The sequence below is a fragment of the Gopherus flavomarginatus genome, chromosome 5 (genome assembly GCF_025201925.1).
Source record: "Gopherus flavomarginatus isolate rGopFla2 chromosome 5, rGopFla2.mat.asm, whole genome shotgun sequence".
In the NCBI taxonomy this organism is placed as follows: domain Eukaryota; kingdom Metazoa; phylum Chordata; order Testudines; family Testudinidae; genus Gopherus; species Gopherus flavomarginatus.
This window is the reverse complement of record NC_066621.1, coordinates 97729895-97742910: the sequence shown is the minus strand read 5'-3', so window position 1 is coordinate 97742910 and position 13016 is coordinate 97729895. Positions and strand designations below refer to the sequence as shown.

Below are 13016 nucleotides of genomic sequence, written 5' to 3'. Positions count from 1 at the left end.
AAGATTATGTAGGATCTGAAAGGCAAGGACAAAGACCTTGAATTGAAGGGGTTATAAAACAGTAAGAGAATGAAAGGATTTAAGTGATATGGTTGGTGCAGCAAAGAAAGAAAGAAAGAAAGAAAGAAAGAAAGATGACTCAAGCAGAGATGTTTTCAGTAGACTGAAGTGGGGATAAATGAGAAACAAGTTAGCCAGTGACTTACTTTGCAACTCTGGGAAAGTCACTAAAATCTCTCAGACTAATTCTGCCCTCAGTAACCCCAGTGTAATTCCTAAATAACTCCACAGACGTCAGTGAAATTACTTCAGATTGCTCCATTATATCCTGGCCACGTTATGTCAATGTGTGAAGAGAGAGAGGCTGGATTCCCCTGCCTTAACCACGGAGTAGTTAGTGGTCACGAAACTAGACTGGGATGTGGAAGATCTGGTTTAAATTCCAGGCTCTCCCGCCAACTCTGTGCGATGCTGGCCTTACACTCTGTGCTCACATTTCCAATTGTAGAATGTGAGATAAGAATGCTCCCTTTCTCCCACCCTTTGTCCATCTTCTCTATTTATACAGTAAGCTTTGCAGGTCTAGGGCTGCCCTGATCTATATGTATGTACAGTGCCTAGAACAATAGGGCCATGATCTTGGTGGGACTCCCTTCAGGAACTACTGTAAAACACATGAATACTAATAATATCAGGAAGAATGGTCCCTCCCTATCAGAGCCAGGAAAGAGCAAGAGTAGAAAGTTCATTAAAACAGGTCTGTCAATGTAGCTTTCACTTACCAGTTGCTCTCACGGAGAGCGCGTTTTCATGTTGATTAAAGGATGTTATAGAAGTGTACTAGACAGAACAGCATCTCCCTAAATTAAAATCAGGAAACTTCTCTTGGCAAGGGAAGAAGCTGAGAGGACAGCATATCAGTTAGCACAGCCAGAAAGGGAAGGAGATGTAAGCAAGGGAGCCTTCCAGCTCAGCATAATGTTGAGTAAGAGGAATGCACTCTCCCACCCAGTAGGTGAAGGTATAGAATCACTTCAAACAAACAAAGGTTAAATGTCACATCCCAGTGGACCAAAGGAGTGGAGGTGGCAGAAAAACAAAACAAAACCTAGTAGCAATAGGAGAAAATATCAGAAGGGGCAACCTGAAACCAAACCCTATCACCAGGGGCAACCCAAGGCCCCACTGACATCCCAAGGGAAACCCCAGCCACCTTATTGTCCCACCACACCAGTCTCCAGCAACCCACCTCTCTCCAGTGAGCAGTCAGCTGGGCGATGTTTTAAACGTAATGAGCTGGGGCATGCGAAGGCCAGCTGCCCCAAGAACCCCAACAGACTGCAGTTCATTATGCTGGAATCACACCCAAGGTCTTCAGGCCCAGATGCCTCCCAGGTACCCTCAGAATGAAGGGAAACTGAGTGTGGGCAGGAAGGTTACAATGTGGAGGGACACTGGAGCACAGGTATCAGCTATTGACCAATCCTTAGTGGACCCCAAATTCATCAACCCAGAGGCCCAAGTGACGATTCAACCATTCACATCAAAATCTTTAAACTTGCCTACAGCGGAGTTGCCTGTGCAGTACAATGGCTGGTCAGGAATGTGGACTTTTGCAGTCTGTGATGGTTATCTAATTCCCATCCTGCTGGGGGAAGATTTGGCCAACCATGTGAACAGGAGCGGCACCAGGGTTTTTGGCGCCCTAGGCGGGGGTCCTTCTGTGCTCCCGGTCGTTGGCGGCAATTCTGCGGCGGGGGGGGGAGGGGTCCTTCTGCGCTCCCAGTCTTCGGGGCACTTCGGCGGCGGGTCCCGGAGCGAGTGAAGAACCCGCAGCAGAATTGCCGACGACCCAGAGTGCAGAAGGACCCCCCCCCGTCTCCAAATTGCCGCTGAGGTTGGCAAAATGCCATCCTCTCAAATCCTGGTGCCCTAGGCAACCGCCTAGGTCACCTAAATGGAAGTGCCGGCCCTGCATGTGAAGCTAGCCAAGAGGGCGGGAATGGTCACCCACAGCCAGGCTAAGCAAGCTTTCACACCTATCCCTGTTCCTGAGCCTTCCACCAGGCCCCCATCTATGTTACCAGAGACCCAGACAGAGGTGGAGGAACCGGATTCCCTGCCAATGACTGCAACTGCTGTAGTGATCCAGTCCCAGAGACCGGGCCAAAGCCAGCCCCAGAACCGGCAAAGCAACCAGCACCAGAACCAGAACCATTGCCAGCACCGTGTCCAGTGCTTGCAAACCATCTACAACTTCAACGCCAGAGGGCACCACTGAGCCTGCACTGGGAGCAGCAGCCGATAAGCCTACACAAGAGGCTCAGCCAGAGCCTGAAATACCACTTAGTGCACCAGTGGAGAGTGGTTCACTCATGTCTGACCCCATGCTAAGGGCCCCAGACTTTGACAAACCGTTCCTAGTAACCACAGATGCCTCCGAGCGTGGTGTGGGAGCAGTTTTAATGCAGGAAGGACCGGATCAAAAATTCCATCCTGTTGTTTCTCAGCAAGAAACAGAGGGAACGCCACTGGTCAATCAGAGAAAAGGAATGCTATGCCATTGTGTACACGCTGGAAAAGCTACGCCCATATGTTTAGGGACAGCGTTTCCAACTACAAACCAACCGTGCTAAAGTGGCTTCATACCGCCAAGGGAAACAACTAAACACTTCTTCGGTGGAGTTTAGCTCTCTGAGATTTTGATTTTAAAATACAACACATTTCAGGAGCTTCTAACAGAGTGGCTGATGCACTCTCCCATGACAGTTTCCCCAAAATCAACTGGTTAAAAATTGTTCTTGGACTGTGGGACATTTGTTAATTTTATATAATCAGTAGTACATCTAAAGGTGCATGTGCCTTAACTGTTTTCTCCTAGAGCTCCAGGAAGAAGTCACAGCCAGTGTGGAACCGGCTGTCCAACACTATCTGATTTGTGGGGGAGGGATCATAACTAAAGGGAAGGGTAACAACCCTCCTATATACAGTACTATAAAATCCCGCCTGGCCAGAGGTACCAAAATCCTTTTACCTGTAAAGGGTTAATCAGCTCAGGTAACCTGGCTTGCAAATTGGGGTGGGGGGGGGGGGGGAGAGGAAAGGGAAGGAAGGCTTTTGTTTGTGCTCTTTGTTTTGATGGTGTTCATTCTTGGGACTAAGAGGGACTGGACATCAATCCATGTTCTCCAAATCTTTCTGAACAAGTCTCTCATATTTCAAACTTGTAAGTAACAGCCAGGCAAGGCGTATTAGTTTATCTTTGTTTTCTCAACTTGTGAATTTTATCTTTGCTAGAGGGAGGTTATCCCTGTTTTGTTGTAACTTTGAAACTAAGGCTACAGAGGGTTCCCTTGGGCTCTTTGAATCCGATTACCTGTAAAGTTATTTTCCATCCTGATTTTACAGAGATTTACACATTCTTTAATAAAATTCTTTTTAAAAACCTGACTGATTTTTCCATTGTCCAAAGAGCCAGGGGTTTGGGACTTGGATCACTTTGTAACCAATTGGTTAGGATATTATCCTCAAGCCTCCCCAGAAGAGGGGGTGTAAGGGTTTGGAGTGGATATTTGGGAGGGATGAGGAACTCCAAGTGGTCCTTTCCCTGTTTCTTGTTAAATCACTTGGTGGTGGCAGCGTACCAGGTTTCAACCTAAGCTGGTAGAAATAAGCTTAGGTGGCTTTCATGCGGGTCCCCACATCTGTACCCTAGAGTTCAGAGTGGGGAAGGAACCCTGACACCCTCCCTTTTCATTCCTGAGACAGGAGCCAGTCATGCTTGCAGGGATCTTAGTATCCCTGGGGGTGCATACCACCCCAAATGGGCCAGTCTATGGCAGAGCTGGACAGGAACAAGGAGGAGAGCATGTTGCACCTTCTTATATAATTAGGCTTGGCAGATTCATTTTCTTTATATAGTTTTGAAACATAATAGCAATGGTTTTTAAGCATTATCCCCCCTTTTTTTAAAAAAAATTTTAAGTTGTCAGTTGCAGAAAATTGTGGGGGAGGAGGCAGACAAATAATAGCCATAGAGATTCAAACAAAGTTAGAGGCTTATAACCATTAAGACACAAATCAACAACTGTCCAAAACAGATCAAACTACAAAGTTCTCAAGAAGTATTTTTCTTACTAGTAAGTTTCAATTATCATTGGTGGAATGTGTGTGTGTGGGGAGAAAGTGGCATTTACCGCTAACAAGGTACTCCAAGCCTATATATAAATACCTTCTGGGGTTGCTACTAGAGTAACAGCTGCTGAGTCAGGCTTGCTAGTGGATTCACTTAGTTTCATCCAGGCTATGAAGGCAAAGAGATTAGGTTTTTACACAAAAGGGAACTAGGCAGAGTCCACCAAGCAGAAGCTTAAGGTGCAGGTTTTATACCTTACGGTTTCAGAGTTACCAATGATGCCAAACCCTAGGAGGGAGGGGAGATTTGACACTAAGGGTATGTCTACACTGGCTGAGTTAGAACACTGGGACTTACAGCGCCGCTCAGAGAGCGCTGAAGGGAAACTGCTGTGTGTTCACACCATCAGCTGCCCACACAATAGCATGTTCACCCTTGTAACACTTGCAGTGTTACTCAAAGCAGTGCACTCTGAGCAGCTATCCAACAGATCATCTCTTCCTCTTCTGCTGCTAAGAGTTGTAGGAAGATTGAGGGGGTCACAGAGCATCCTGGGTCCTGTCCCAATGTCCCGTGGTGCATTGCTTTACATCCCAGCAATCTGTAACGGTTCCATCTTTCAATGGTTTGTGCACTGCATGCCCTGCCTCTTCAGTCTGCAGGAATGGATCCCGAACTGTTGACCAGTAAGCTGCTCACTCTGACCAACACATCATGAGTGGCAGTGGAGTTATTCCTTAAACTACAAAGGCAAGAGGACTGTGACATTGATCTCACCACACGTACTAGCTACGACATAAGATTGCTTGTGGCATTCACGGAGGTGCTGACCACAGTGGAACGCCGCTTTTGGGCTCGGGAAACAAGCACTGAGTGGCGAGAATCACATTGTCATGCACATCTGGGATGAGCACTGGCTCCAGAACTTTCTGATGAAGAAAGCCACATTCATGGCACTGTGTGATGAGCTCACCCCAGCCCTGCGGTGCAAGGACAAGAATGAGAGCTGCCCTGCCATTGGATAAGTGCGTGGCAATTGCACTGTGGAAGCTGGCTACACTAGACTGCTACCGACTGGTCACTAATGAGTTCGGAGTGGGTGCAGGGGGAGACTGTTGGATTCATGTTAATGGAAGTATGCAAGGGCATTAATCTCATCCTGCTTCAAAAGACTGATTCTGAGCAATGTGGGTGAGATTGTGGATGGCTTTGCACAAATAGGATTCCCTAACTGGAAGGGCGATAGATGGTATGCATATTCCAATTCTGGCACCAGACCACCTAGCCACCAAGTCCATTTATCAGAAGGGCTATTTCTCAATGGTTCTCCAGGCATTTGTGGATCACCAGGGGCATTTCACAGACATTAACGCAGGCTGGTCCAGAAAGGTGCATGACACACGAATCTTCCAGAACACTGGCCTGTTCAGGAAGCTGCAAGCAGGGACTTTCTTCCCAGACCATAGGGGAAATCAAAATGCCCATTGTGATCCTGGGAGACCCCACTGCCCCTTAATGCCCTGGCTTATGAAGCCATACATGGGGCAACTTGACAGCAGCAAGGAGCAGTTCAACAACAAGCCGAGCAAATGCAGAATGACTGAGCGTGCTTTTGGTTGTATAAAGGCCTACTGGTGCTGCCTATATGGGAAGCTGAACCTGGCTGACGACAGTATTTCAATGCTTATAGCCATGTGCTGTACGCTCCATAATATTTGTGCAGGGAAGGGTGAAAGCTTCATTCAGGGCTGGACTGCTGAGGCTCAGCGCCCGGAGGCTGTTTGAACAACCAGAGACCAGGGCTATTAGAGGGGCACAGTATGGGGCCATAAGGATCAGGGATATCTTGCAGCAGCAATTTGAAACTGAAAGCCACTAATATTTGTTGCTATGCTCGGGAGTGCAGTGCCTGTAATGCTAAGAGGAGATTATGATTGGTGCAGACAATGCAATATGAAGGCTTAACATAACTATCTGTTGCTTTGCAGGGCTCTGTTTGCTTTCAATTAATAGAATAAAGATTGCTTTCAAACCAACACAATTCTTTTATTTAAAAAAAAAAAAGAACTGGAGGAGAGAGTCAAAACAAAAAGCCACATCAGCACTGAGGAGGATGGGGGAAGGGAAGGTCTCAGGAGGTGGTGGGGTCCCAGGACAGCTAAAGATTTGTGTATGTCCAGGGATCATATCCAACCTTCTCCTTTGCAGTACAATGCAGTGGGTACTGTACTTCATCAGGGTCAAACTGCAGAGGGATGGGTGTTAGTGCAAAGGGTACTGGAAGTCCACAGGGCTGGATTGTGATGGGGGAGAGGAGTGGAATGCTGTGGGTACAGATGGGAGCCAGGAGCTAGATAAGTGTGTTGGTGGTGCCTGGGGAAGAGTTGTGTGTCAGTGACTGCAGGGGAGGGTGAGTGTGGAGCTGCTAGGTTTGCAGTGCTATTACCTGGAGCATGTCCATTTGTCACTCCATAACATTTAAGAGCTGCTTTGTAGCTTCATTCTGGCATGCCGCATTTCCTTTCGGTCTCTTCTCATTGTCCCACCACTCCTTCAATTCCTGTTTCTCGGCAGCAGAGTGCATCATAACATCACGCAGAAAGTCCTCCTTGGTTCTTCATGGCCACTTTCTAGTTCTGTACAGCCGTTCAGCCAGCGGTAACAAAGAGAGGGGCTGGGCTCCCAAGGTCAGCTCTGTCAAGTTTAAATGCAACATTTTACAGAAGCAGTATTGTTTGCAATACAGGCAACACTGATTTGATGATTTAACATAAGCAGTATTCACACATCTGTGTCACTAACTGGCTGACCCCAGGCAAGCACACATGAGCCACAAGACCCCCAAAATGGTGAGTAGCCACAGGGGCAGGGTAAAAATCAGTGTTCCTGGACCCAACTGTACACGTGGCTCTTGGGGAGAGCCAGCACTGTAGAGGGGGCCTGATAATCATTCCTGTCTCCATATTTTCCACAGAATGTGATTATGGAAGATCTCACTGCTGAGGGTGAGCAGGGAATCAAGGGAGAGTCTTCTCCAAGACTGCAGCTTCCGCCCAGGCCCTTATGTGGCTCGCCTGTGGGCAGCAATGGTTTCACCCCACCCCTACCCCATGATGGCAAAATGGCGTGGGAAAGTTACCGTTAATGGGGCAAGAAACAAAGCAGCTCTGCCAAAGAACCTGGGGCAGCGGATTGTCTAGTATCTCCATGAGAGTTTCCTGGAGATCTGAGGCAGATTCCCGTGAAGTGAGGGAGGCAATCAACAGCCTGTTCCACCGCTCAGACTAGGCATGTGGAACGCACAACATACAGACAAGCCTGCTTTCTGCAACCCTCCTGCCCCCAACAACTCTCTTCAACAATTCCCAAAATCAAATTCACTTACCAGGGGCCTCCTCTCCTGTTCACGCTTCGCCAAGATTCAACAGCTGTGACTGGCTAGCCTCCTCCAGGGTACAGAAGAGCTCCTGGCTGTATGCATCTCTGACCTCAGAGTCATCCTTTGCCTCTAGGTCTCCCTCCCCCTCCTCATCCAAGATTTCCTCCTCCTGGCTTGGTCCACTCTTGACTGGCAGGCGAGCCACTGAAATATCTGTAGTGGCCTTCACAGTGGAGGTGGGGTCACCACCGAATATCACATCCAGCTCTTTGTAGAACTGGCAGCTAACAGGCACAGCACCAGAGCAGTTGTTTGCACCCCATGCCTTGTGGTAGGCATTCCACAGCTCCTTCACTTTGACCCTGCACTGTAGTGCATCCCGGTCATGGCCCCTTTCTGTCATACATCATGACATCTGTCCATAGGTATCATAATTCCCTTAGCCAGAGCACAGCTGGGACTGGACAGCCTCCTCTCCCCAAATGCTGATGAGGTCCAGCAGCTCGGCACTGCTCAAAGTGGGGGATTGCCTGGTGCATGGAGCAGGAATAGTCACCTGGAAAGATGTGCTAGGTCCACTGCATGCATCATCGAGCAAACAGGAAGGGGACTTCCTTAAATTCTTTGGGAATTTTGGAGTGAGGCTCATAGTTGGTCACCTGAGGGCTGGGCAGTAGAGTTCAAACCGATGACCAGAGAGGCAAGAACAGGCATTGTGGGACACTTCCCAAAGGCCAATTGCAGCATTGTAAATCGACCAGGGTGTCTACACTGGCACTGCAGCGCTGTACCCCCAGTGCAGAAAGTTGTACGCCTCTCAGAGTGGTTTTTCTTGAGAGCGCTGCAACTGTGCGGTTTCTGTGCACTAAGTGGCTTGGCAGTGTGTACACCTCAGGAGTTGCACCGCAGAAAGCTGCTTTACTGTGGAGAAGCTTGCCAGTGTAGACAGGGCCTAACTCAGGCTCTGTGTGCTCTATTGGGACCAAGGGGGAAGGAATCATCCTGTTCATACTGGTCCTAGAGGTTTACAAGCTGAGGGCACTACCCTCACCAAGCTGGGGTTGAGGCATGCCTACAGTACTATAGAAGTTCCCAGGATTAAGTGTGCTCCACAGTAGGAACAGAATTCTCTTCAAACTTGGAGGGTGATTAGCATGGTGGGAAGAGAATCCTGCATAAGTCATACTGAATCATGGAGCCTTGGTATTGGGGCTTTCTGCACACACCAAAAGGCAGAGATCAAATTGGACCAGCTCATGGCAGCTTGGCAAGCTGGTACTTAGTTTAAGTGGCTACTGTCATACGCTCCAGGATCTAAATGTAAAAGATAAATTTCAAAATGTGAACTCAAGTCTGCAGGTGGCCTGAAACACTAGCTCCCAGAAATAAGAATTGCCCTTATTCATTTAATGCTTTAACATTGCTTCCCCTTCCCCTCCCCCTACCCCGCACCTCCCCTGTCGGCAGCCCTGCTGGTAGGGTATGTACCGGCTGAGCCGCTGACAGGGGAGTAAATAGGGGCAGGGACATTAAAGCACTGCTGTGCCAGTGCTTTAAGGATGGTCCTTTGCCACGACAATACTTTAATGTTGCTGCACTCTCCACACCCCCATTGGTGGGCCCACTAATGTTAAAGTGCTGCTGCAGCACAGGAGCCTGCAGCACTTTAACATCCCTACTCCTTTTGCTCCCCTGCCACTGACGGGCAGGATGGACCAAAGGGAGCAGCTCCCTGGGGTCGGTGATTTAAAAGGGCCCGAGGCCCCGGCATCTAGAGCTCCAGGCCCTTTAAATCAACATGGGAGCCCCAGGTGGTGCAGGCCAAGGGCTAGCTGGAGGATGCTGACCCCCCCCCAGCCCCACCCCTTCTGCCTGAGACCCCACCCCCTCCCTGTACCTGTAGGTGTCCTCAGTTACTTTCACCCCAATGAACCGGTACACAATCTACTGAGTGTACCATCTTATTGTGACACTTTATGTCCTGCTCACCTGAGAAGCCAGATCAGTGGGCAGAGTTTGGGACTATCACCCCCCAAATCTGAGATCTCCTGAAATGAGATATTTGGTGTGAAAACCTTATTCTACTTTTTGAACAAAATTCTTGGGTATAATCCCAGGATGAGTGCCTCAGATTTATTGCCTCTAGTTCCCCCAAGCTCAAGGATGAGCTTCAGACTTTGAAAAGTTTTACAGTAGATTCCAAAAAGCTCTCTCTGCAAGGACATGGTGGTTGCAATATGATCAACCTCCTTCTGTTCTTTATAACACACTGAGGCATGCCTGGGCAACCTCTGATTCTCACATTCAAACAACTGAGAGAAATATTGTGGATAACTCAGTGACTTAGTGAGAACCGACTGTAAACTGGACTGCAGCAGTGCTGATCCAATCCATTCCATTCCAAAACATGGGCCCCTTGCTTGTGTCATTTCCCTTGAAGATCCTTGAGTCCATAACACTGGGCATACCACATAAGACCCTCAACACCAGCATGAAATCAGTGAGAGCATCAAAGAGCAAGGAACACAGGATGAGTGTCTGTGAGAAACAAAGACTCTTGGAAAACTTTCCTTCTCTCTTTCAGACCATGGATGAATTGATTATCTCTTAAAAAGCAAAATGGCACCAAAAAAGAAGAGTATTGGAGACAACCCCTCCCACCACCATTGAACAGCTCTGTTTGCAGGCACGAGAGAAAGCCTGCTGCTAGTTGACTTTTTCTGGAGGTATTTTGTAAACATGTGCTGTGTAAGCAGAGATACCAAAACAATAAGAGAAAGACAGAATTACTGTTCAACTTTCTGAACAGCTCATCTCAGCACTGTTTCTTCCAAGAACAAAATAAAAAACAAAAAACAAACCAAACAAACATTTACTAGAGCACAGCATTGCAAGGCATGAGACACAGTGGTTGCTGCAGTCCAGATCAGTTTCCACTGCTAATCCTTCAGCCTCTTAAGTGTTTCCTAAGCCTGTTCAGAATCATCAGGATTGACAAGGCAGATTGCATGAGAACACACTCCATGCTTTGTGGAAACAGCTTGCCAGGAAATGGTCTGAAGCTACCAGCTTCTTTACGTAGGCAACCAGCTTTCAGTCATTGCTGGCTTGAGCAATGTTTTAAGTGGGGACTTATGTGAGAGGCTGCATATCATGTTATTGTTCCTGCAAAATGTTGTCCCTTCTCTGACTCTTTTAGCTATGTCCAGAAAGGCGTCCCCTGCTGGTGAAGAAACCCCAGCAATCCCCACTATGCAGAACTGGACATTTAAAAAGGAGGGTGCCATTTCTTTATAAAATGTTTGGGGTATATGAAGCTAGAATCTGACAGACTCCTTTGCGCTTAAGTATGAGCTAGCCTATGGGCCCATATAATCCATGAGTGAGTGTGCGGTACAGGTCTCCCTCTGTGCTGATCACAGCAGATGAGTTGTTACAGCCCCTGGCTACAGAGGCTTGATTCTTTAGCTCCAGCAGTAGCAGCTCATGCTTCTAGTTCTGGAGATCTCCAGCGCGTCAGTCAAGATGGCAGCCATCCCACCCAAACGGGATGGAAGAGATGTGAAGGTTCCCTTTACTCCCCTGTGTGAGTTAACCTGCATTGCAGGTTACAGCATGAGGGAGAAACCACACTGGCTGCTGCTCCCTATCTCACACAGGTGGGCAGGCTGAGAGAGTGGGTTGCGTAGGTGCCAGAACTAGAGGTGCTGCCTCACCCCCTAGCTTGAAGTGGCTTCCATCATCTACAGGGTTTACAGTTTGGTTCAATGGCTTTCAGCACCCTCACTATAAAAATTCTTCCAGCATCCCTGGTGGGTGGAGCCCTGGCTCTGCCACCCAATGCACCACTCAGCATAAGCTGAGCCAGACTATTGAGGGAAATAAACTAAACTATCCCAGGGGAAGGGCTGGCACAGCTTGCTTCTCCCAGAGGTAAGGGGCAAGCAGAGACTAAAATAACTTTGGGTACATCTATACTAGGAGCTAGAGACGTAATTCCTCTGCTCATGTCCACACGTGCTAGCTCTCACTGAGCCAGTGCAAGTACTAATAGCAGTGTAGCTGCAGCAGCACAGGTAGTGGCAGCAGATGCACAGCTGATCTGTGCCAAGTACATACCCAGCAATTTCAGGCAGGTTTGCACTTGGCATGGTTCAGCCATGCTTCCGCTACCCATGCTACTGCGACTACACTTGTGCTATTTGTACCTGAGCTAGCTTGCAGAGAGCCGGGGAATCCTACCTCTCAGTGGCAGTGTAGACAGCCGGGGCAATTCGGGCCTTGCTCTGCTTCAGGGGCAGCACAGCTGTGTGGTGCCACTTCCCAAAGGCACATTGCAAGGTGAAGAGGTATTCATCAGCGAATAGGCACGATGGGGAGGTTTCCTTAACCTGAGAGTCCCAAACTCTTCCATGCACACACTAGAGAGAGATGGAAATGAATTAGCTGAACCACCATGGCTTCCTTGTCATGCTGGCTTCATTATATCTAGTGAGTCTGTCATCTTACAAACCCCCATGCTTTATCATCATGTTTGGACTTCGGCTGCTCACCCAACACCTGGATTTTGCCTCTTCAAATCATAAGAAAATCTGAAATGGAGCTATAATTAGCAAATTAGTGTCTGCAAAGAGAGACCTGGATACATATTTCAAAGTCAATGGTGCCTTTGGATACTCTAGCCAAGAGCTTCCACTACCCTGGCTATAAACCTTGCTCCAGCACGCTACAGTTCCTCCCAGGGAAAGGGAAGCTGACATAATGCTAACCACTTCCTCAGTCTCTTAGCAGGGCTAACCATGGCCTTCAGCAGGACAAGGGCTTTCCTAGAACACCACAGCTCAAAGCACTGCCATCGCCATGTGAGCTTCATCTTAAGCAACTGTCCTGTAAATGCCAGGTGGGAGTTAAAGACTTCGTATGGCACCTATTAGTGCAATATCAAGGAGCCTGGCACAGTAATTAAAAAGGATAACACATTGCTTGTCTGCAAACAGCCCTGTCAAGGAATGAACTTGCAGCTGGGTATGGCATAACTCATTTTCATCTTCCAACACTCACTGTCAGTCACTGTGGTGATCTTCCTGTTCTCATGACTCCCCCCTCCCCACAAGGGCACACATAGTCCCTGCCTCCCAGCATAAAAAAAAGACTGTCTAATAAACTAGACATCACTCATCACACCTACCCAGGCTCACTCCTCTACAGATTCTACACCTCTTCCCAGGTTTTGAAGAGGTATCCTCCCTCCCTTGTGCAGAGCAAAACCTGCCAGCGCTGTCTTCCTGGAGGTCTGGCTCCAAATTCAGTCATCCTTCTCCCGCTTGTGTCATGGTGTTTCCATACCACTTCTCCAGTGGACTAGTGGGGAAATCCAGGCCCTCCCTCTTCTCAGGGTTACAGTCCAGACTCTGTAGCAAGCAGCTAAGGCCTGCTCCCTCAGACTTCTTCCTGCCCTGGGCTTCCTTCAGGCTCTTTCCCTCAGTCCCACCCTGCAGTATC

The 13016-nt window shown here is 48.4% G+C and overlaps 1 protein-coding gene across 3 annotated transcripts in view; it reads right to left on the bottom strand.

Annotated features, from left to right (window-relative positions):
* Window positions 1-13016, bottom strand: part of LTK (leukocyte receptor tyrosine kinase) — a 159260-nt gene that overhangs the window by 133081 nt on the left and 13163 nt on the right. The window contains exons 1-2 of one of the 3 annotated variants that reach the window (XM_050954788.1): window positions 7521-7621; window positions 6582-6829 (exon numbers count right to left, since the gene is read on the bottom strand). The exons of the other annotated variants lie outside the window; for them this stretch is intronic. The gene's annotated coding sequence lies outside the window, so the exon portion shown is untranslated. Of the gene's footprint in view, window positions 1-6581; window positions 6830-7520; window positions 7622-13016 lie in introns of those variants that run through there. 3 annotated transcript variants of the gene reach the window in all.